The sequence below is a fragment of the Papaver somniferum genome, chromosome 10 (genome assembly GCF_003573695.1).
Source record: "Papaver somniferum cultivar HN1 chromosome 10, ASM357369v1, whole genome shotgun sequence".
Taxonomy (NCBI): domain Eukaryota; kingdom Viridiplantae; phylum Streptophyta; class Magnoliopsida; order Ranunculales; family Papaveraceae; genus Papaver; species Papaver somniferum.
Window position 1 is genome coordinate 116793323 of NC_039367.1, and position 22655 is coordinate 116815977.

Sequence of the window (22655 nt, forward strand, 5' to 3'; positions counted from 1 at the left end):
TTTCGAAAGATTTTCCTACCAAGCTCGTTACCCTATAGGTCTCGTTCTAATCATATTTTAAGCTTGGGTTCGCGTTAGGTTTCGTTTACCTAAGGCGGGCAAGAAGGAAGCGGTGATGAAATCCGAACCCTTATCTTGTATTGGCCAGGCCTTTCCCTTTACTAGGAATTTAAAAACAGTCCAAATTCGTCCTCAATCAATGAATCACCTTAAGGAATACAGTAACTCGCTTACAGGAGATTCGCGAGTGTTTCGATGGACTTACCTCCCGTACCAGACGGGGGATGAACCGCTGAAGTCGACTCGGGCCACGACTCCTATGTCATGTACGAACCCGAGGGGCCGAGACGATATAGTAATCGTCGTCCTTCCCTGCACACAGTTTATAATTTTTTTTTTTTACATAACTCTTCCATAGGGTTTAAAATTAAAATGAATTGTCCAAAGTCCAGTCCAATGAAAAAAAATACAAAAAATAATAATAGTAATTACAAAAAAAAAATGGAAAGTCTCTAAAAAAATAAAAAATGATAATTCTCTCTCTTTTTTTTTCTCTCTTTTTTCTTTATTTTTTTGCTTTGTCTTTTTTCCTTCTCTTTTAGCTTTAAGCTTTGATTCCAAGGTCTTTAGTATCCAACTTCAAACCTGTAATACAAAGACACAACCAAAGAGACCTAAAAAGAACAAATGGAATAATAAAAAATAATAAAAACCTAAAAATTCTACCTAAGCACAAATCCGCGTCGGCGGCGCCAAAATGATTTAGTTTTTTGATGGGGTTGTAGTAAATAGGATTCGTTTCAGACTTGTGAAGGAAATGGAATTTTTAGATTTAAAAAAATATATATATATACAAAAAATATTAACAATGGGTGCGAGAGGTAATCAAGACACTAGATTCCACTATTATGCAAAATTGAATGATAAATATTTCAAAACTCTATTCAATTCTTAAGTCCTCTTTTATCTTTAATTCACTATCAATCATACAGATTCTCAAACATTATTTGTAAACCTTAAGCATAGATTATCAAGAGATTAAACCAAGCATAACCTATCAAACTGAATAACAAATAATTAAGACAATCATTCAAACAATTTAAAACTCTGCAAAAGCAGCAATTAGGTGAATTATATAATTAAATGAAATAGTTACCCATTTATGTTGCGTGAATAGCTTCCTCCATTGCCTTGGTTACGGGAGAATTAGCTCATCATAGTATAAATGCTCTCAAAATAATTTATTATGGCTCAAAAATGGTTTACAAATGATGAGAAGAAGAGAAAATGGTGTAAACAGCTAATGTGCGACCCACAGGAAGCGTCACACAAGAACGATACATATGAAATGCTGTAATCTTTGGGAAACTACGACCCACACTCCACTGTCGCTGTCACTGTTGAATAACGACAGTCTCTTACAGTCTATTGTTCTTCGTGTCCATCTTCATGCAGCAGCAGAAACAGAGTTTTGTTAAACTCTGATTTCGTCTTCTCTAGCTCTCCCTAGCTCCCAAAACTCTCGACACCCTTATAGGATACACCAGAACTCTATTTATAATCCACAGCTCCAGAAAAATCCTTGTAATAACTCCATATATTATTTGTTTACTTCGCTGCATGTGGACGATATTTTATTTCCATTCTTTTCTTTCTTTTCTTCTCACACGTCTCTACAGTTGTAAATATATTTCCTAAACAACAGTATACATGAATCCCTGGAGAATATCTTCTTTTAAAGCTTACGTATCTTCCAAATATCACAAAATATTCCGTAACTTTTTATTCCCTGTTTTATAGAACAACCATTATGAGAAGATTTGGTTCCTTGTTTTCCTTCCAAAACACGTCCTCTCGACCTATCAGTTGGATGTCAACATAATGACAACATGATACTCACGAAAATCACCCAAATATTTCTCCCAATTCTCATGCAGTTGTGAAGAAAAAATTCGCGCCAGTTTTCAAAATTCAAAAGGTAGGGGATGACCTACCCTAATCCATTCCTGGGGTCCCTTTAGCAATTCGGGCTGAAATAGTAATTTTTGGGGCTGAAAAAGTAATTTTTTGGGGGTTCCTCCGGTGCATTTCTGGGGTGCCTTTAGTACTTTATTCTGGGGTGTAAAACACTACTTTTTCGAGCCCATTTCGCCGCAAGAGCTTATTTCTCTAAAAACATCTACAAGAACACAAAATAACACAATAAGTATTTGATCGAGTCTAACAATACAGAAAATTGAGAACAAAATAGACACATAAATGCGTCTATCATTGGTCAGAGGTCAGAAAAGGGGGTGGAGAGTTATGGGTGAGAACAGAGTGTAGAAATTAGAGTTGTAGAGAGTTGTTGTTGATGCCATTAGAGAAGAACACGAAGAACAATAGACTGCAACTAGCAGTCGTTTTCTAGTGTCTTAAAACCGTTTCGTTTTCTTCCAAAAAAAGACTGTTGCTTCTGCGACTGTTTTGTGCTATAATTTTGTAACAGCTTCTTTGCAACATTTGTAACACCCGTGGACCATTGCAAATCTCTGTTTTATCTTATTTCTCCAATAAAAACACCATTTGAGCTATGGATTACCTTTTCTGAGTGTGTTTTCACTATGTGGAGCTAGAACCTATCCCTGGGACAACAGAGGAAGCAACTTTTCATGATTTCTGTAAATGAATTAATTCTTTATATGACTTTTTGCATAGATTTAATTGCTTTATGATTTCTACTAATCAATTGTTATCTTGTTAGATAGTGTATGCTTAGTCTTAGGTGCTTTAGATACACTATGCTTGTAATTTACAATTGATGTTTTACGAAATCTACTTTGGCAAAGAATTAGAGACACAACTTCTTTTGTTTGAGCTATATTGTCTAGAGTTAATGACTGAACCACAAGAATATGAAAAGTAGTGAAATCCTGCATCCTAGTGTCTCTTCATCCCGTGGCAATAATTTTTATATATATTTTTCTTTTATTTTAGTTTATTAATTCTTAAAATCAATCTCATCAAGTCCGAGTGAACGACAACTCTATTTACCACTATAAAAATTCGATCAATTTTTGGCGCCGCCGACGCAGATTTGTTTATAGATTTTTTTTTAGGTTTTATTTGTTCTTTTTTACGCATTTTGGTATTTTTGTTTGCTTTCAGATTTGGAGCTAAGCTAAAGAAAAAAAAGTGCTGAAAAGAAAATCCCAAAAAGGAAAGAAAAGAGAAATCCAAAAGGAGTGAAGAAGAAGAAGATTTTGTATATTATTTTATTTTTTATTTTTTTTAGAAATTATAATTAGGGTTATATTTTTGTAATATTTTTATTTTTGGACCTTTTTTCTTTTTGGACTTTATTTTTGGACATTGGACATTAATTTTTTTTTAAACCCTACGGAAGGGTAATTTCAAATATAAACTGCATAGGGAAGGACGACGATTACGATATCGCCTTGGCCCCTCGGGTTCATACATGACATAGGAGTCGTGGCCCGAGTCGACTTCAACGGTTCATCCCCCGTCTGGACGGGAGGTAAGAATTCTAAACACCCGCGAATCCCATGTCAACGGGTTTACTGGATGATTTTTTATGCATATATGTTGAGGACCTAAAATCGGATTTAATTTTCTAGTAAAGGGCAAGGCCTGGCCAAATCAAGATAAGGACTCGGATTTCATCACCGTTTCCTTCTTGCCCGCCTTAGGAACACGTAACCTACGCGAACCTAAGCTTAAAATACTGACTAGAACGAGACCGATAGGGTAACGAGCTTAATAGGAAAGTCATTCGAAAAATATTGGTTACTTTTCTAAGCATACTTCGAAGTTCATGATGGTTTCTGTGAGTTGAATGCGTGACTGCGTCGCCTTGTAATACCGGTGAGGCCTTGGGTATCAAAGCTCCACCGAGCTTCCCTCGCCTCTATTCAACTTACTTTGACTCGGATTGATTCCAGAGGGGTTTTCTTAAATTGTAACGAATTCCCTTTCGAAGGATTAGAAGATGGTCTAGAAACAATCTAAGTGGAGCCATCATGCTTTTTGTTTGCTAGATAAAATAGGCTTGTTGTGGTCGAGTCAGCCTTCTTTGTGTTTGTTTAGAATTCCCTTGCAGTTAGGATGTCAAACTGGTATTATAATAGCCATCACAATGAATATGATTATCCAACTGAACAATATGGACATTATTCTTACCATAGTGTGAATAGTGGTTGGGAACGCCAACCTTTGGAAGGATATGGGTCATACCCTGGTGAGCCCAATTACTATCCACACGTGCATCAGTATTACGAGCAAGAAGATTATAGTACTAGTTCTTCGTCTCTAAAGGATACAATCAAACTACTGAAAATTAGTCCTTTTTATGATCCCTTTGTTCCTATTCCTCCTTTAGAAAAGTCCCTCAGGAAGTTAGCTGAGTCGACGCGTAAGTTAGCTGAGATGAATCGTATAATTATAGACGAAAGAACTACAATAATGAGTGAACCTTTTTTAGAAGACCACCTCAAGCGGATAGCTGAGACGAACGAAAGAATTACTCGAAATTATATGAATTTCCAACACAGTGTTCCCAGTTTTACCCTTGAAAATGAGGATAGTTACTATTCACCTAATCAAGATGACGAGGATAGAATTGGAGACACTATTTTAGATGAGGTTCGATCTCTTTCATGTTATTATGATGAGGATAGTGTTGATGGAGAAACATACTTATGTAGGAATAGTGATCAGGAAATGGTTACTCCAATTGAGCTTTACAATGATGATATTATTTCTAGTTCAAATCCAAATAATTTTAATAATTATTCACCTATTCAAAAGGACGAGGATTTGACTAGAGATACCCTCATTTTAGACGATGTAGTTGTAGTTGCAGGAAATCCTACACTACACCCCTCATATGATTTCATTATTGGTTAGCTCATTTTTATGTTTACACTCTTAATTTTATTGATTAATTTCTGAATGTTCTTACAAGAAAGATAAAGAAGTCAAGAATGATCTCTGCTCTGAACTTTCTCTCTCCTATTTACTTGTTTCTTACTCAAAAAGATCCCCCCTCCTTGTACAACTCGAATGACTATTTATTAGGAAATACATATTGGATGACAACTAATCGATCTTTTATTTTCGGGTATGGTTTGCGACATTCTCGCAACCTTACAAATGTTAATTTCGCAAGATCTCTAATTTTCGCAAAACTATCACATTTTTCTCATGATCCTTGCTGACGTCGTTTCTGAAATTGTTCTGCGACGCTATTGTGTTATACCATTGATAACTTCGCTGAGACATAATTGTTGCAAGATTCTGATCCTACATCTTGCCTCTTCTCATATCTTCTCTGCAAAGTAGAGAATGATGTGAGAAATGACGCAGCTGCTTATCTTTTCATATTCCACATTTATCACACGTACCCTCTCTTCCATTTATTTCTTGACACGTCTTCTGTAACCGCTGCCTTTGAACCGCTCACGTCTCTTCGTCTTAATGGTGTTTATTTCTTCGAGTAAAAAATTTTCTTTATATACTCTTCTCCCCCCCCCTCTTTCCACTTTTCTTTTTTACTTTCTCTTCTATTTTTATTCTCTCATCTCTGCAACTCTGTTATTCTCCTGCAAATTCTGCTACTGTAATTTTTTCTTCCTTCAATCCTTTTACTTTCTACACATTCCCATACTCTATATTCAAACATGGCTCCAAGTGGTCATAGATATGAGAAGAATTTACAAGATGTCCAAAAAGATCTTGCTAATAAAGGTTTTACATTATCCACCATTCCTGGTGAGAATGCCAAATCAATTCTTTCTGTCAAGCTTTTCTCTAATCAAAATTGTGATGATAAATCAATCATAATTTCGCTAGGTCAGATTCTCGCAAGTCTCCCTATTCCTCTTTATAACCCAGATATTCCTTTATTTTATGAAATTCTCGCTCATCCGGGATTTTCGCGAGCCATCTTCCAACTAAGTGGGGACTGCATCCGTCTGATGCTAGAGTTCGTTAATCGTGGGGCTGGTAGAGGATCTCTTTACTCCAAAGAACTTAGGGATCCAAAATTCGCAAACCTAGAGATAGTTGCTGAGAAGTATACAGTGGCGAATTTCTTTGAAAACTACGAACTTATCTCCATGAAGAAAGACAATACTCGTTGGGGTATTCGATTAAGAAGGAAAGATAATATTGATGAAGCCAAAATTCTTATGCAAGATATTGAATGGCATTCTGGTAAAAACACAACTCCTCGCCAATCCAAAGATGACAAATGGTGTGTCTTTCCTTTAATGCTAAAGGGTCCCTACATTGCTGGATCAAACGTTCTTCCTGCGAATCTCGCTGCATATCAACCTTGGGTTTTCTCCTGGCCCGAGAAGGAGAAAGAGATATATTTTTTTCCCCTTTAACTCATTTTATACTTCTTTATTGATTTTTACTATTCTGTTCGCTAACTCTTGCGATATTCCGCAGATCCAAAAACTAAAGGATAGTTATAATAGGACTGGGAAATCTAGTACTCTGTTAGCTCTTCGCTCATACACAGATAAGGTAAGAAATTTTCTCTTATGACTTTAAATAGTACTGTTACTTCCATGCTTCCATATCTTATTTCTATCTGTGTGAAGATTATTGTTGAAGTAGAAGAATCTGTTGATGCTGCGAAGATTGGTGATAAAGGTAAAGATACTCTTCGCAAGGAAAAATCAACTGGTCCTCCAAAGAAAAGAAAAGTTCGTTCTTCTTCTCCTTCAAATGTTCTTCCTAGCGAAAATTCTGAGAGTGACATAACTGAAGATTCTCCACCTGAATCTTCTATGGCTAAGCTTTCTGGCCACTTTTATGATTCTCTACAAGGAATGGGAGATAGCTGATTCGAAAACACTTGCAAAGCTCTCGCTACCCTTTGTGATGTCCCTTTACTGGATGGTGATAGCTCTATTCGTGGAGTTTCTAGATCAGTGACTCCCGACTTCTTACATTCTCTCAATAGTCTGGTATATTTTTATCTTTTTACCTCTTCATTTTTATAACTCAAAATCTCTTTCTACATTAATATTTTTTATTTCTTTTCGCAAGATGGAAAAGCTTCTTTTGCTGTTGCCTCAGATATGGAGAGAAGACGCGAAAATCTTGAAAAGAAAAATCTTCAATTTCGTAAAAAGAATGAAGAATTGGAAGCTGAAGTTAAAAGTCTTCGCGAGAAAAATAGACAATTAGAAATTGATTCTTCCTCGTATAAGAATAAAATTTCTAGTCTTCAACAAGCGAATAATCATCTTTACGGTATGTTACTTTTCTCTTTTCTATTTATTCATTCATCCTGTTGTTTTATCTTATTTAAATAATCCTTTTTGCAGACATCTATGGTCTTTCTGACGAAGCTACCCTTCTTCGCTCATTCTCTAATGCCTTGGATAATGATACCCTTCTAGAATGTCTTAACAATTCCTTAAATAGCTTTTCAAATGATAGAATTTCATCTCTTTATCTAAATGAACTTAGATCGAAATTTCGCCTCTTAGAAATTGGTCATAGATCCAGTTTAGGCTTAGCCAACAGATTTAAGCGTTTCCTTATTGATTCCAAAGAGAAAACCAATGAATTAAGAACCAAAATTAGCGGTCTCATAGATGATAAGGATCGTATCTCTGATCAAGGTACCAAGGCTTTAGCGAAATTCCAAGAGGCTCTCCTTGAAGTTCAACTTGAGCGAGATGAAGTTAACCGCAAGAATACTGAACTATGCGAAAGGGAAAATCAAATTCGTTCTCGTCTTCTCGTAAGTAGTGAGGATGAATTTGTCTGGGCTGCGAAAATTTTAGATGATGCTAGAAAATATTTAGGCGTAAATGCTAGTCTCCAAGTTGAACATACAACCTTGATTAGAGACATGATTTCCGACAGAGAAGGTTGCTAATTGCTCTTCTTTACTAATCTTTTGCTTCTTATCAATTTTCATCAAGTTAATAATTGTCTTTTGTTCGCAGATTCTGAAAATAAATATCGTGAAAAGATTGAAGAACTTGAAGCTGAAAAGGAGGAACTCGCAAAGAATCTTTCTTCTCGCAACGACAAGTATTCTAGATTGAAGAATCAAATCAAATCACCGTTGAGAATTTTAAGAATGACGCTATGCATTTTCGCAATCAAACCATCCAAATGGTTTGTGATGATCATAATATCCCACATTCTGATTATCCTTGTCTTTTAGAAGAAATCCCACAGAATACTCCCAGTTTGATTATCTCTGATAGCGAAGCTGACGATGAAGAGTCTGATAGTGATGGAAGTTCTGATGGTGATAAGATTCTGACGCAGATGAAGAAGGAAACAAGTCTGATGAAGATAATGAGGATTAACCAAGAAATAAAGTCTTTACTTCTTTCTTTGATTCTTTGTAATACTTGTACACTTATTTCTTCTTTCTGTATATTTGTGTTTCTTTCATTTTGACCTGCGTAAATGAAAACAATTCTTCTTTGCAATACAATTAATCAATATAATTTTAATTCTTGAATTTTGAGTAAATCTCTCATATGGAGACAAATAACATTTTCTAATTTCACATTCCCATACTTGCCTCTGTTATTTGAATCCAAATGAGAGATTCATAAATTTTCTTATTGTATAATTTCGCAACTTTTGCGAAGTGAATTTTGTTTCTTTTCAAAATCTCATTCCTGTGTGGTCTTATTTTGCCTTCCTAATTAAAGGTCTTATTATGCCACCTCTTGTCATTGCGACAAAATCGCAGGACGTCCTTGCATTTTCATGCAAAAACCCATTGATCTTGCCTTAACTTTTTCTTTTGTATTATGGCCTCTTCAGGAATGTTGCGACAATATGACAGGCCTAAATATTCTTGCGAAAATAAAGCCCCATGACATTGCCGTCTTGCGACGAAATCGCAGGACGTCTTCGCACTTTCATGCGAAAACCCATTGATCTCGTCTTATCTTTTCTTTTGTATTATTGCCTCTTCAGGATTTTGCACAAATATGACAAGCCTTAATATCCTTGCGAATAAAAACCTATGACATTTGCGTCTTAAGACACTTATCAGCTCCTAATGGAGGGTGCCGCCCTTATCTCCCCTGGTTGCCCCTTCAAGGAGGCGTACTTCTACCATACAAGGTTAGCTCCTCCCATCCAGTCTTAACAACAACCAGTTGTTTTCGCAGCCTCTTATCCCTTTTACCTATAGGGCTTATGGTTACGAGACTGCACCCTAAGTGGGGTTTTCTTCAGGCCGAGTGCAGTATAAGCCAAGACTTGTCAAGAATGGCAAGGACGCTTCAAACGCCCCGGCACTCTTGACTCAACCGTGTACCTCGGCGCCTTGATCAGATTCTGCACTCCTTGGGAGAGTCCTTATTACCTTAGTCGCCCACCACCTAAGTCATATGCTTAAGTTGAGAATCCAAGGTGCCTCTCCCGGATGGGCTTATTGACCCCAAATCTCCATGACTCAGGTTCCGGTGGGGTGTAGCCTTTCCCTGAGCCATGTAACAGGTACCCCCTATATGACGTACTTTAGGTCTTACATTTGCCTCTTGCGAAATTGTATTCGCGAACTAGGGTGTACGCCATAAAGGTTCGCCTCTTTCTCTTTTGTCATTCTTCTCTGATTATTTTCTGTAAAATTCATTATCTCTGCGAGAGTCTCGCAATCAATATTGTATCTGAATTTCGCAATCTCAATTTTGTTGTTCAATCAAATGTATTTTTGAGAATTTTACTTATTGCGAGATTATCGCAACAACTTAATCATTCATACATTTCTTGTTTTTATTACTTTTGCCCTCCTCTGCTTCTTTATATTTTCTGCTACTGCTTCCTTGGTAATGGTATGTTCATCCTTTTTTATCTGAGCTAGCATTAATTTCGCAACATCTCTTCTCCTTTCTTTTCGATTGTATCCACCATCAACTTCTCACTTCTTTGTACATCCTTGATTTTGTGTCGCCAGTTTTCCTTCTTGTTTGCTCTTCCTTCGCAAGATTCTATCTCAGTTTCGTAACATTTCTTTCCTTCAACCCAATCTCCCTTTATGATTCCTACACCATTGGGGTGAGGGAATTTGATGCATTGGTGGAAAGTTGAAGCTACACCTAGAATCCCATGTAGCCAAGGTCGACCAATTAATGCATTGTAGGGTGATTCTACATCAACGACACAGAATGAGATTTCAGAAGATATTCCCTTCAATGGAATTTGCATAGTAACCTCCCCTTTAGGCTTGTTAGCAGTACCATTAAAACCATATATCTTATATGTTGATGGTATAAGATCATCATCTCTTCCACCCATGGTTTTATAAGTATGATAAAATAAGATGTTCACAGAGCTTCCAGTATCGACTAGATTCTATTGATTGCCCATGAATCTTCAGCTTCATCATCCTCATCTTCTTTCGGTTTTGGATTAATTTCTAATTTTATTACCAATGGATTGTCATGCACCTCTTCTCCTTCGGGAATTTCTTCTGCGGTAAAAGAAATGATCTGTTTCTGCCATTCCTCTAGTCGCGAATTTTCGCAATATTCATAATTTCTCTTCCATTATTATCTCTTGCGAACACTCTACTCAAAACATTATCATGAAAATCTTCAATTGTCTTATATGAATGTACGATAGAGTGACAGAATAGATTTTTTGCTTTTGCACCAACTTCTATGAAGAATGTTTCTTTCTTTTCATCGTATTCACTTTGTGATGTTCTGGCGGTGGGTGGGTAATGGTTGGTTGAGATTGCGGATGCCCTACCAGAAAGTCGTTTAGTTTTCCTTGATCTATCATTCTCAAAATAATTCTCTTTACATTTCTGCAATCGTTTGTGGTATGTCCATGAAAATGATGATAAGAACAAAATTCATGACTTCTGTGGTTTGGGGTGGTTCCGTTCCCATGTTCCATGGTGTTGGTATATTCTCCATCAAAATTATAGCTTCCCATATCTTCTCCACACTTGCATTTAGAGGTGGCATCTTGATTTCTTCCCATATTACTTGTGACCTCCTTGCCTCTATTAAAGTTTGGTCTTTGACCTCCATAAGTTTCTTGCGGTTGATCGAGTCTTTGAATCTTGTTATTTCCTCCACGACTGTAGAAATTTCTTTCTCTTTCATACTCTTCTTGATCTCGGCCCATAGCTACCAATTTCTGCTGATTGTTACTTGTCCTTTTCTTGTTGTACTTGCGAAGTATTCGCCACTGTGTTTATTAGCTTGGGTAATAAGCTTGCATTCGCTGTTTGTGAGCTGGTGTTCGCAACTGGATATGATTCCATTTCATTTTGTTTTCCTCTAAAGCAATGTATTCTTCTTGAAGTTCTCGCAATTCAGTCATTGTAATCGTATTCTTGACTCTGAAAATTTGGACATACAACAGGTTTGTTGCAAACATAGCATTGATAAATGATAATATGAGATATCTCTCATCTACACGGCCAGCCATTTCGCTACACATAGTTCTCCATCTTTTAGTCAAGTGTTTCAAACTTTCGCCAATCCTTTGTTTTAATCCAAACACATCTTCTATACCAGGTCGTGAGGAATTATTACTTATATATGCTCCCAAGAATGTGGTCTGCAAATGATTGAAGGAGGTTATTGTATTCTTTGGTAAACCTTCAAACCATTTTAACGCTTCTCCTGTTAAGCTGGATGCGAAATATTTGCACAATACCGCATCATGATTTTCCCATTGTAACATGCACCTCACATAAGCTTTAATGTTGAATTGCACAAGTTGTTCCATCGAAAATGCTGGTTAATGCGGGCAAATTGCATTTCGGTGGTATTCCTCCTAATTGTACTTCCCTTGTAAATGGAGTTTTCGCAGCTTCTTCTATTGCTTCATCCAATTGTCTTCTACCTACTTCTCCTCTGTTATTTAGCATTCCTCTCATTTCTTCTAATTCTTTCAAGATTTGTTTATTTACACCTGAATCTTGACCCATTGGTCTCTTTAATTTTGCTTCTCTTCTTCTGCGTTCACGTCTATCTTCTCTTGCGAAATTTGTATCTCTTCTTCATTATCCTCATCTCGTCTTCTTCTGCGATTCTCTTCCTCATCCCTATCTTGAATTCGCAAATGATGATGTCGTTCATTTTCCCCTCCATAATTTTGTTCATTTCTTATCAATTCAATTCGCTGTCTTTCAGCCATTCTCTTACTCTATCATACTCCTCATTGAGATTATCGTTATTCCGGTTTTGTATACGCCTTCTTTCTCGATTGTCATGATTGTTCTGGCGAATTGTCTCCTGAAGCTCTTGTTCTTCCATTTCCGCTCTCAATTTCACGTTCGCAGATTAAACGTGCTTGTTCAGCATTATGTCTTTCAATTTTTCTTCAATTGTCTGTTGATTTCTTTGAGTTTCTCACATGTAAAATTCTTCTTCCTTCCTCTTGATTTCCTTCGCCATCTTGGTTATTTTGTCTCTGATTTTGCCGTTCTCTTGATTCCTCCAATTTGCCCATCATCAAAAGTTTCATTTTGTGGAATGTAACGATCATCATTCTTTCTCTATTTTCGCGATATTCTTCATTAGGATTTGATATTTCTTCTTGAATATTGTTTCCAGCATTGATCGTGGGTGAATTTTGCCTCATTTCTCTTCTAGTCGATCTGGAATATGATTTTGTAATACTTCTCGATCTTCTATTCTGCAATATATTCTCCATCCTTAATTCGTGATTTTGCCTTGTTAAATTCGCACGTTCTTCTGCCTCAGCTCTTCTTTCTTCATGTATTCTTCGTCTCAATGTTTCTAACGCTCCAATTTCCTCATTTCCATGAATTATTCCTTCATCTGTTTCTCGATTTCTCTCTTCCTGTCTATAATTTCTATTTTGTTGCTCTTCTTCTATTTCTTCTGCTGAATTTGATCGCCAAGTGTGTACGCTTACTCTATCATAATCTGTATTCCTCTCTTGAACTAATGTTTGTTGAATTGGCGATTGAATTATATTTTCTCTATTATTTCTCATTCTAGTAGATTCTCCCATTTCACTTCTTTTTCTTACAGCAATTCTCTTGCTTCTTCTAATAGTAGTCGGTTGTTCGGATGTATTTCTTCTTCTAGCCATTTCTTCAATGCTAACAGTATTGCAAGAAATTATGAAAAATTCTTAATCAATCACTTTAAATTTTCACAAATCTCAATATCAATCTTCACTAGTCCAGAAGGGGCTATAAATGACGATCAAAGTCTGTTATAAAACATGAATTATCACGGTTTTCATCTGTCATTCGAACCGTTATTTATTTGGTGTGATTTTCTATAAATGACAAATGGATAATGTTATTAAATACGACGACTAAATTTTGTGATTTAAAATCACGTACAAAATCTATTATTAAGTACCACGGTTATCGTAAGTAACATATAATAACGGTTGATTATTATCATAAGAAAACCACGATTACTATATGTAAAATATAATAACGGTTGAAATATGCCATTTAAAAACCGCGGAAGATGTATGTTAAATAAAATAATGATTCACACCTGTTATAATTCGAGATATTTTATTAAATAAAATTTTAATTCTAACAAGAAAGTTTTGTCATTTTTCTGGATACCGATTCAGATATTGGTATTCAGATTTTCTGAACCTGAAATCCGTTCAGAAATATGAAATCCGTTCATAATTATATTTGGTGTGTCATAAATTCATCCACATTAAAAAAACAAAATAGATGTTAAAATTAGCTTTATTAATAAAATTTATTAATTATTTTTTAAAAGAAAATAGAATATTCCAACATAAATTAGAAGAGATATCCTAACAACTCCAAGTTACATGCTAAAACTCAAAAAAGTAATCAATTTATTGTCACTGCCGCTCTAACTTGATAGCTCTGCTATGGGAGTCACATAGGCCCTTGGCCACCTAATAAGAGTACCTATAGGAACATCCTGAAGTACAACATCATCTATGTCGCACAACATTGCATTTGGCTCAATGATTCCTTGAAGCATGCAGTCGTAATCGTCATCAATCATCACCTTAGTTTCGACATATGCAACTGCAACCGGCTTTTTCCTTAAGCTCAAAAAGAAAAGACCAAACGACGAGGGTATCACTGGCATGCCAATATCCTTTATATTTAACAAACAAGACCAAGTAAGTTTAAGGAAAAATGATAGCAACATTGTATGCATCTGACTACACATTACTAAGTGCTATTAGAAGTCACCTACTGGTAAGAGGTATTAGAGATCTGATCATATACTCCAGTGTTGTTTTTCTGTCTTTCAGCATCCAACTGTGCTTTCAAAGCTTCGGCTTTCTGCTTCTCTTTCTGCAACCTGGCCTTCATAAACTCAACAGCAAGAAACTGATATTTAGAAACACCAGCACCCATTACCCCTTTCCATCAGCGCCAAAAATCTAGCCATCTTTAAGAAGCAAATTCAAATTCCATGAAATTCAGTTAAACAAATAACGTAACACAATGGCATTTTTTAGACTACTGTACAGCTGGAAAGTCAACAACAATTCACAAGGCGGCAATAACAGTATACACATAGAAGGAAACTTCAGTTATTAACAAATTTTTCATATACAGCCTAGCACTTAGTCTTCAAATATAAAACTAATGAAATGCATACTGGTGTTGGTGCTGGTGTTGGATATTGAAGCAGCGCATTACTACTAAAATATAAAATAAGACAGTTCTACAGATGCAACAGATTACAGAATGGCAATGTGATTGTAAGAGATTGAAAACAATTGCAAACCAAATCAGTAAGCATTACTGTAAGAGAGCAACGTAACCAATATCACCATCCAATATAAAAATTCAAGAAGCAAAAGATTCATGTAACAACAATTCACCACTAACTTGGTAACAGCGTCGATTCCCAAACATTTTGTGCTAAAGGATCTTTATCATATTCCTCTGCACCAATGCCTACACATCACAGAAGCGAACTAAAGTCAGCTGATATCATAAATATCATAAATAATATTAGACAAAATAGAAGAACTTACTAATGTTGCAGCTGCCAGTGATTTAGAAGATGAGGGATTATCATATGGGGTGACTTTATGTGTCTTCACAAAACACGTCTGGCCTATATATCTCACCAGTGGACTTTCTTTTTCATGTGACACACAATGCATCAAATACTTGCACAATTTTGCATCAAATACGACATCTTTCAGACAATAACAAGAGGTTTCTACTGACAAGATAAGTGCATCAAAATTCCATTAGATTCTTCGATAAGTGATCATTCTATAGCATCACGTCTTATATAATCCAACCAGCTTAGTTTCTTCAGTTCATATTGCAATTTAAAAACCAATTGGATTGAAACTAATAAGTGACCCTTTCAGCAGGAAGCATAATGCGCGGAATGAACAAACCAACGAAACTGCATAAACAAGGACTCTTGGCATGCCAAACTTATTATGATATCCAATTAATGAACAACATAAGAATAATAGCTCAAAATGCCATATAGTGTGTTAAGAATTTACCATTTCAAGCCACGTTCTAGGTACACCTTTCCTACCACCTGTATACCGAGCCTTCACTTGTGATCGTTCCATGCAGCGCATCATGCAGTTCATCATGACCTGATTCGACAATATGGGGCTTCGTCTAGGAGACGAGGGAGAACAGTTGAAGTGGGGCTGCTTTCAACCGAACAAAGAGTGGTCATAATTCCTCCAGTCATCTGAAACACAAAAAACTATTCATCAACAAAACAACCACTACTCTGCCATAAGAAAACCATACTAAAAAAAGGATAGCAACAGTCTAATAGCTTATTGAACTGATTTTTTATTTGCACCAAATATTTTATACCCTGTTTTTGGGATCACAAGATGCGTAGTCTCAATATTGCTTCTTGTTTTTGGATCATAAGAACAGACCTCAATTACATTGCACGACTTATATACTTTATACACTTTTAGGGGCCAAAAATAAATGTTCAGTTTATTGCGTAACTAAAACAGGAGGAGCAATAGATTGAAATGAGACACATTTTAAAGCCTAAAATTTGTCAAAATAACCACCATGGTATCCAACAGGCAGTTAATCTTAAGTTTACACTATTCAACTGGGAATTGACAAAGGAATGCCTTAGACCCAGTATTGTGCCTTGTCGAAGGTACAATGAAAAGAGTATCGTTAACGCCGATCGAATTATGGAAAGTACAACTGAACCACAGTTATCACACAAAAATTAGATTAATCTGGGAAAAATTGTTGTCCATATTTTGTTTATACCTTGTTCCATTTTTAATCTTCAAGCACAATAGATATACAACATATTTGAAAGATAGTAACCAAAATACGATCCATATACACGAAACTCAGTCTTATTAAAAAACTATAACAAACCCAAGTTCAGATTCAATCAGAGATAGTCTGATATGAAACCCATTCATCTTTTCAATCAAAAAGTCATAGTTAATTAGCAAATGTATTAAAAAAAGTAAAAAAATCCTATGTAACCTAATTTCAGATTCAATCAAAGAGACCTAATATGAATCCCATCATCTTTCAATCAAAAATTCACAAGTTAATTAGCTATTGTTATATTATAAAAACTAAACAATCCTATGTACCTAATTTTAGATTCATCAAAGATACTCTAATATGAAACTCCTGCATTTTTTCAATCAAAATCATAATAAGTTATTACCAACCTATAGATAAGCATAAAAAAGATAACCGCGTGTGTTTGATCTCTGATAATCCCCCGAAAAGATAAGCTCTTAACATTTTTAATTGACTTTAGGGTTTAAATTTATAGCTATTCCAAAACACCAAGCGGGAAATAATCCCGGCCAAAAGGATTTTCTTTTAATTTTCATCCCGCTAAAAAATTGTTAGGGTTCAAATCCAAAAAAAAATTGACCGAGATTATTTCCGCTAGATGTTCTTCTTCAATTCCTTCTCAATATATTCTTCTTTACATCCTACGGCGATGCACAAATGTTTCCGATATTGTAGAACAAATCTTCACTAATAATCCCTGATTTTCTGCCAAAAAAAATTGACTGAGGAGAAAACTTGCCTAAGATAGAGATAGGGATAATACAACTGAGAAGAATACCCTTTTAACAACATGAAAGACATGTGTCTTTCTTTCTTCTATATGTAGTATATTTTTTTTTCTTTTTGTTTAATAGCGTTAACACTTTAACTAGTGAAGTCACACCACAAGACTTTGGTCTTTCATTTTTAAGAATCTTAGACCATAGTTGACCGACACCAATAAAAAAATATAATTAACTATAAATAAAAGGCATTTTTGTTGAAATTATTTTGTAAAGCATAATTAATTTTACCACCACCAAAATTTTAATTAAAATAAAATACCAATTAAGGTTACACAACAATTTTCACAGGAAGTTCCCCGATCTCGCTCGTATCATCGATTTTGTTACATGGCGTGGGGCGTTAGGGGTAATAGTCGATTCCACTCGTAATTCCATTGTCCATCTGACAGTAAATGTTACAGCGCAAATCGCTGTGAGATGTAACTTGGCCACTGGAAATTGCCAGTGGTCAAGAGAGCACTATCGTATCATTATACTGATTTAGGTTTAAGTTTTGAATTATGGGTCAAGTCAGGTCGACTTTAGTTACATGGCATTTTCCAGGGTGGGATAATTGTCGAGTTTCGCACATTCTTTTCGTCGTCCATTTGATTAAAGTTGAAACTTCAACCTTTCGATTGAGGCAATTGAATCAAATTTATTACACAGTCAAAACTCGACTCTTCAATATTATAATAAACTGAAACAATATGAATATTTTTCGATGAAAATTGGATCGAGTTAGGATAAATTGGAGAAACTAGAACTTCATCCTTTCGAATTCTTGCTATCTGCGTCAAAATTCAATTACGTAATCAAGACTCGACACTTTAGTCGAAAATTTGATAAGTTGGAACGAGTTCAAGTAAAATTGGAGAGACTGGAACTTCATCCTTCGAATGAGTTACCTGCGGGAAAATCAGTTACATAATCAATACTCGGCACTTCATGTCAAAAATTGATCTAGCTGGAACGAGTTCGAGTAAAATTGGAGAGACTGGAACTTCATCCTTTCGAATTGAGGTTATTTGCGTGAAAATTCAGTTACATAATCAAGACTCGGCAGTTCAGTCGAAAATTTGATCTAGCTGGAACGAGTTTGAGTAAAATTGGAGAAACTGGAACTTCATCTTTCGGATTGAGGTTATATGCGTGAAAATTTAGTTACATAATCAAGACTCGGCACTTTATTTGAAAATTTGATATAGGTGGAACGAGTTCGAGTAAAATTAGAGAAACTGGAACTTCATCTTTTCGAATTGAGGTTATCTGCGTGAAATTATGTTACATAATCAAGACTCGGCACTTCGGTTGAAAATTTGATCTAGCTGGAACGAGTTAGGATAAATTAGAGAAACTGGAACTTCATCTTTTCGAATTGAGGTTATCTGCGTGAAAATTCAGTTACATAATCAAGACTCTGCACTTCAGTCGAAAATTTGATCTAGCTAGAACGAGTTCGAGTAAAATTGGAGAAAATGGAACTTCATCTTTTCGAATTGAGGTTATCTGTGTGAAAATTCAGTTACATAATCAAGACTCGGCACTTCAGTCGACAATTTGATCTAGCTGGAACGAGTTTGAGTAAAATTGGAGAAACTGGAACTTCATCTTTCGAATTGAGGTTATCTGCGTGAAAATTTGGTTACATAATCAAGACTCGACACTTTATTTGAAAATTTAATCTAGTTGGAATGAGTTCGAGTAAAATTGGAGAGACTGGAACTTCATTCTTTCGAATTGAGTTTATCCGCGTGAAAATTCAGTTACATAATCAAGACTCGGCACTTCAGTCGAAAATTTGATCTATCTGGAACGAGTTCGAGTAAAATTGAAAAAACTGGAACTTCATCTTTTCGAATTGAGGTTATTTGCGTGAAGATTCAGTTATATAATCAAAACTCAACACTTTATTTGAAAATTTGATGTAGTTGGAACGAGTTCGAGTAAAATTGGAGACTGGAACTTCATCCTTTCAAATTGACGCAATGTCAGTTACATAATCAAGACTCGACACTTCATTTCAAAATTTGAATGAGTTCAAGTAAAATTGGATAAACTAGAACTTCATCCTTTCAAATTGACGCAATGTGCATCAAAATTCAATTACATAATCAAGACTCGACACTTCAGTTGAAAATTTGGCGATTTTCGGAGTGTTGCCAGTAATGTATTCCCAGCAGGTAGAACCATCTTCATAAATTGCAACAACTCAGTCAAGAAACGATCAGAACAATTATGCCTTGCTTTCATACTTAGCAACTCAATTGTTGCAGACAACTTCGTATGCTGCCCATCACAATAAGGATATAGTGGTTGCATCGAATCTTCGATCCTCTTCTTGTAATTTATATCATCACCTTGATCACCTTCAACATTAGCATCACTCTCTTGATTAGGGTCATTGGAACACTCTTCCATGTTATAATCGAGGTCAATAGGTCGTTGTAGGTCACTGAACATGTCAACCATTCTCCTACCAGAATCTTCACAATGAACATTATTACCAGGTAAATTAGGAGCTGGATTAACATTGACAACATCTGAACGAGGCTGTTCTCCGTGATGTATCCAAATTGTGTATGGCTTGTGGATACCGGATTTTTGCAAATGCAGATGTATTTCCTCTAGAGAATATAGTTTTCTTGCTGAAAAGAGCTTACATTTCGAGCATGGACAGCGGTACAATCTATCTTACCCTCCAGTATCTTTCGCGAACCTGATAAAGGATTCAACTCCTTCCAAAAATTGAGCCGACTGTCGTGGTGCATCCGTCCATCTTTGCTTGGAGGTGTAATAGACATCACTTCAAGTAAACCTAAATGACATACTTAAATAAACAATATGATGCTAGTCAATAATCTGTAAGACTGTGAAGGATCAAATCAAATAAAAATCTAACACACTCATAAACCAGGCTCAATCAAAACCAGTGATGTCTGACTCAACGTAATGCAAGGATTCTGACTCAGAACGCAAGGATAGAGAGTACAAGCCAAAAATTTTGTGAGATGTAGCAGGTACAACTGAGTAATGGGTCTTGAGACAGAGAAGGTGGTTCTTATGAACTGGTGCTGATGATATGAGTGATTAAATGTGGAGTTGGTCTTGAGAGATGCTGCAATTCAGTGTTGTTTGCAGTTGCATATAAAGCATGTTAGCAACAGAAGCATCATAGCAACAACAAATCAAACCATCATCATCACTGGAATATCCCAGAATAACAAGACCCCAAAGTAACAAAGGTTCAGAGTCGGTCATGATATCCTAAACAAAAGGTCCCACTAAGGCCTTGATTAATCACCAAAAGAGAAATGAACAACAGTGGGAAAGATAAGAAAATGCTCAAAGACAATAATAATAAAAAAAAGACAGTAGTTTATGTTGTCAGCCATTGAATTTTATATAAATAAGATAAGAAATTGATCGTGTAAAATGGGCAATCAACTGGTACCAAAATCCAACGGGCGTCTCTAGGATGGGTGTCAATGCAATCAAAGACACAACCCACCTTAAGAATGAAAAATTTATCTACTAAAATGACATAAATCCACCTAAAACATTTGGTCTTCCCCATAAGGGATTCCTACGCATAACCATTTCCTTATGTTTGGCTACTGGTTCTTCCTGGTCATAATTTTGACTACCTATGTCCACAAATATGAGCTACGAAATGGAAACATAATGCATGCAGGGGACTGATAAAGGACTAATCCAAATCCCGTATTCTCTATCTGTGTATGGACTATGAAATGAAAACATAATGCATGCAGGGGACTGATAAAGGACGAATACAAATTCCGTAATCTCTATCTGTTGTAAGAACTATGAAATGAAAACATATTGCTTGCAGGGGACTGATACACGACAAATCCAAAGCCTGTACGTCAATCAGTATGGATAAGCAGGATACATGTGTGGAGTAATTTATCCACAGAACTCAGTTAAAAAGTACACACTCTTAATCTAGGTCATGGTAAGTTATGTCCACAGAAGCTGCATCGAGCACCGAATCCCCAATATTATATTCGTGATGAACAAATTACAAAGTTTAGAACCACTTGCATTACTGAAATACAACCAATTGCAGCTTCCAAATAAACTAGTCTAAACATGGAGTCTATCGCATAAACTAGTCATATTCACCTAACACGCAGAGGCCGAAAGTCGAGCAAAGGACATACTTATGCAAGATTTGGACGGGAGTTATGTTATTGTGCTCCCCTAAGCATCTATTCGCACAAGAACTGAACCATAAAAGGAATCCATCAAAGTAACTAGCCAATTTTTGGTCTTCAAAAAATCCAATTTTTTTGGTGAATCACCTTGATAATGGCAGGGATTTCTTGAGATCATATCATGAATTTGACAATATATGAACATCCATATAAATCAAAGGTTTGTCTGTTAAACAACTTCCAGTCCAAAATTAACAAAATACCTATTGACAAAATCATTCAACATAAACTAATCTCTAGTAATTTTCTACCAATAAAAAACCCCAAGTGTGAAATCATAATAACAATTTCAAGGATTGGTGCGTTTGGTGGCTTGCTGATTAACATAATAGAGATAAAATTATATGGATAATCTGGGATATATGGAAATATAGGTGCAAGGTGGTTTTTCAATGGGATACAGCCAGATCCGAAAAACCAAACAATACATTCCAATTCAGTAGAAATTACACAAAATCAGCATAATTAAACTCATGGTATCATGTTTGGTTCAAGTAATTGATTCAACAAACTATAAATATCAAAACTTTGCTATGATTCCCAAACCCATATTAAATTCAATCAAATCAAGATGAATATACTCCCCCCTAAACCAATTTTCTCATAAAAAAGCCAGTCCTACGAGGGTTTACCTATACAAAATCAGTGTTCATAATATAGATTTGAAAACTACTTTCAAGCAATAAAACTAAACAAAATCATTCCTTCCCAATTTCTACCTTTAACCAATTCATCAAATCAAAATCTTAGGATGTACGATTTTGGTCTCAAAAACTAATTTTTTAGGTACCAGGTAGAAACTTAAGCTTAACCTAGATACAAAGATGAAAAGGAATTGAAACTTACTAGATATCGTCTGCTTCTTCTTCTTCTGAGTTTGAATTTTAGAGATGAATTTGATTTCTTCTTTTTCTTCTCCTCTTGGGTAGTTAGGTTTCCGGAGGGAAAAACAGGCGGTTGTGGCGAAGAGAAGAACTCAGAAACCACTTCTCTTTTTTTTGGTTTTGGGGTTTGCTAGAATGGATATGGCTCTATGCAAAAGACTTATGGCCAGTATGCCGGTGGCTAATCACCATTACAGACATGGGTCTATGCAAAAGACTTAAAGCAAATATGACGGTGGCTAACCAAAATTATAGACATGTAATGGTAAGCGGGTGGTTAGTCATCTCTAGGTGCGTCCGGACTCCGGTGGTTGATCATTTGGGGGTCTGTAGTGTGTAATAGAAGATTATTGATGGGCGTATAAAGACCAAAGTATATGACGGATGTATTCCGTAATTTTATGGTTCATCATTAAATCACATGTCTAGAAAAATATCATTGTTTTAAAATAATACTATTTTTATGTTAAATGGTGGA

The 22655-nt window shown here is 35.7% G+C and overlaps 1 long non-coding RNA gene across 1 annotated transcript; it reads right to left on the reverse strand.

Moving 5' to 3' along the window:
- Positions 1–19007: 19007 nt before the first annotated feature.
- Positions 19008–22381, reverse strand: LOC113315194. The gene is made up of 2 exons (XR_003342833.1): positions 22140–22381; positions 19008–19885 (listed from the first exon to the last, which is right to left on the reverse strand). It is a non-coding gene; the product is annotated as an uncharacterized LOC113315194 (long non-coding RNA).
- Positions 22382–22655: the final 274 nt, after the last annotated feature.